The sequence below is a fragment of the Echeneis naucrates genome, chromosome 19 (assembly GCF_900963305.1).
Source record: "Echeneis naucrates chromosome 19, fEcheNa1.1, whole genome shotgun sequence".
NCBI classification, from domain to species: Eukaryota; Metazoa; Chordata; class Actinopteri; order Carangiformes; family Echeneidae; genus Echeneis; species Echeneis naucrates.
In genome coordinates, this window is record NC_042529.1 from 11,547,421 (window position 1) to 11,551,170 (window position 3,750).

A 3,750-nucleotide genomic window follows, 5' to 3' on the forward strand; every position below is an offset into this window, starting at 1 on the left:
TATAGCAAATGTGGGGGGGGGGGGGGGGTATATACTGTACATATCTGTAGGTAATTGTGATGAGTGCCCCGTGTGCAGCAGTGGTGTTATTTCAGGTGCTGGGTAGAGCAGGAACATTCAGGTGTCCATAGGCCAACAGGAACTCACCACACACTGAAGACTCAAGCTGGTCTTTCCATTGCTGACATCGCTCTTTAACATAGAAAAGACACAGCAGAGAAACCATCCATGCACTTTTGGTCACGTCACTTCATCTTGATGCTGCATTAAAACTAAATGTAAACAGATGAAAACAACTGGTCTGGATTTTCACAGATTACTTGCTATGTTTATTATGACTATATAAAGTTTATATTTTCTATCAGGTCATATTTGACAATTGTAAAAATTGAGTGTAGCTGTAGGCTGAGACCAGATGAGTCATAGATGTAGTGTTCTTGGTGTTCACAGCGAGCGTTTGAGCAGACAGTTCATACTGCACTGGATGTAATTTAAAGAATTTCAAATAGTATGTGTGATCACTTTTTACGTGTGTCCACATTGCCGATCACAGATGTGCTCATTTACATCTCTTTGAAGGGGCATCTTTTGTGAAAAAAATGACTTTTCTTCTTCTCAACAAACAGCCCTGAGCTCTGGTTGCCTTCTCTCCTCAGCAGTTTGCTGCATGTTCTGCTGCTGCTGAGGATCAGAAGAACATGTCCGTCCAAAGCGAACCCGCCCACAGTGTTGCTACTGAAATCAATTTATAGGACTAAATTATTAGCAATTTAAAAAATTGTGTAATTCTGGAAACTTGATTTCCTCTAATGTAACTGGTTATTTTATTTTCTAAACATTTTATTCAAACAAGTTCAATATGAACATTTTTCATTTGAACAATGAGCAACTGGAAACTCTACTGCTGTCAACCTTAAGATTAGATTCATTTCGTTCCGGGATGATTCTGGCCGTTCTTTGTAGTTTTTAAATAACCCAAGATAACATTAGCCACTTATCTTCGAGGAAAGCAGGCTGTGGTTACGGCTCCTTTACACGTGATCAAGGACATTTATTTAAGATGTTACAGTTTAGTAGCTGCCCTCAAGCTGCTTTTAACCCACATCCCTTCATATCCTAGCTGGAATCAGGCCAATTGTCAGCAAACAAACTGGAAACCATTCAACAGGAGCCTAAGACTGTTCCAGATTCCCTCAGTGGACCCCCTCCTTTACTTTAACCATTTCACTCTGAGGCGACACTGCTGTATCAGCACATGCTGAAATTTGGCCCACCAATCATCAGTTTCATGGCGTGTGAGGGAGGATTAATTCATCTTTTTCAACAATTAGTGTCCTTTGTTGTCGGGACAGAAAGATAAAAGGCAGCTTTAATGTGAAGGCTGAGCTGTGTGTGTCTGGCACAAAGGACGGCTAATGGTTGTGCACTTTGTCGAGCATTCAGCTCCACCGAATCAAATGGGTGGCTGCTGAATGAGTGAACATCAAACGTGGAGAGGGGAAAAAAAAACTATAATAATAATGATCACCCTACTGTAAATGGTTACTTCCTGCTTCTCTCGGTTGTTATGGTGACTCATCTACAGTACAGTGTACCTGTAGCTATGTTGTATTTATGTTGATGAACTATTGTTGAGATTGTAAATTAACTGTTTTTTGCTATGCACTGCTGCTCATTCTAGTTTTCTATTGTATGCTCGTGTCCCGAGTCCTGGGTTGTTTTTATTTATTTATTTATCTATTTATTTAGAAGAGTCTCATTTCTTCTTCATGCTAAGCTTCAGGCAGGCGTACGAGGCAAACACAAAAACGCAATCCTTGCTGGTACGAGTGTATTAACTGTTTCTTGTCCCAATCAATTGCATGTTGGTGCAGTTAGTGTATTAAGATGTGCAGCTAGTAGCATTTACCCTCCATGGATATTTAGGTTTAACACGAAAACATTTGTTAGTCTAGTTAGGTTTATTCATTGGTTCCTTTTTTCTAACTGTTTTATAAGTTTTCATGGGTAATTGCTCATGTTTGTGCTTGTTTTACTTTTATGTTTGGTTTCGTGCTTTCAAATAAATATGATTTTGATCTATAAAAATATCACGATTGAAAGTCTAAGCTGCCTGATTTATCTATCTAATCCACTTCCAGAATTTGCTGTTGTTTCATTTATTGAAAATATCAGCTAAATAGGCTTTTTCTTCAGACAGGGACGGCCCAGAGATATTGTTTTTAAACAGGATTTTCCTAGAAAAGCCCAGAGGCTCTGTTGAAAACAGTAAATTGATACATGGATTATTTATTCTGACATATCAGCCTGTTAAAGCCATGCTGTGGCGCAATAATGTTTTTAGTTCTATAAAGTTGTTCATGCACAGAAATATGACCCATGAGCAGATTTAAATATTTTCTTTATATACTTTATTTTCTTTGGAAAGGGGGTATAACCAAGCATTCATATTACAGGTTTTATTCCACATCTCAGCTCACCGGACAGCATACATACAAAACTATGGAGCTTAAAAACGCAGCATTATGGTTTCTAGTTTAATGGCATTTTGTTTTGAGAGGCCGAGCTCTGGGGATAAGGCAGCGAGGTAAAGAGCAAAGAGGGAAAGGAGGGGATCATACTGCTTGATTGTCTCCAAAAAAACACCACTCATTTACAACCGCTGTGTCTGAGACTCTCCATTGGTACCATAATGAGTCAGCTCTGTAGGAACTGAACTCTGAGCATTATATCTGAGGCCAAAAAGCAAAGCGTACATAGAAAATACAACAAAGCTTTTTTTTTATATATCTATATATATTTGACCTGTCCCCCCAAAAAAAAAAAATTCTAACTCCACATCACTACTGAGGATCCACAGCGCCGTGTGCTCTCAGCTCAGTGGGAAAGACTGAAAACAAAAAAAATTCCACCTAAACCAGGAAACCACTCATTGGCCTGCGCTCAAGTGCAACATCGGCTGTTTATGCATCTCGCTGTATAGGCTGATAAAAACAACGACCATCACCTGTCCTTTCACTACATTCACACACGCAGCGCGTTGTGTTTAATGCCCCAGCAGACACCAGAGAAAACACAAAGATGAAGGCAGAAATACTGACTGCGCTCAGGCCGGGTGGGCGCGTCACCCTGCTACTTCAGCTTAGACACGTCCAAAGAAATCAACATATTTAAATACACAACTGTTGTGGAATAACACAGAACAATACGACTTCTATTGCAGACAGTCAGATCACCTTCCTCACATCCCTGAAACGCAAACTGTTGCCAAGACAGCTTCATGGAAATACTGTAGTACTGGGAGCCAAGTGTGTCCCGCGTACTGTCAAAATATAATGCTTATTGTATCTGATAAGGCATGATATACATTTAAAGACTGCATTAATTATGTCAAGCCACAGGGAATGTGTGTTTTTAACTTGGTAAATAAATACAAGAGTGATGGTGGGAGGATAAAAGAAGAACAGGGTTTTATACAACAAGAAGGAGGGAGAAGGATCAAGTGTTCGAGGTGACTGTAAGCCTGCAGTCACCAGCTACACAATAGTTTTTGGTTTCTACTTCAGCCCCCCCCGCCCCCCCACCCCCTCCCATCTCCTCTTGTGCTCACCTTTTACAGTTCTTCCTCTAAGGCCGTTTCTTTTGTCAACAGTGGAAAAAAAAAAAAGGAAAAGAGAAAAGTTAAACACAAAAACACCTCACACCAAAATTCAACAAGGACCTCGTCAGTCCTTTTTGGTGTCCCTCACC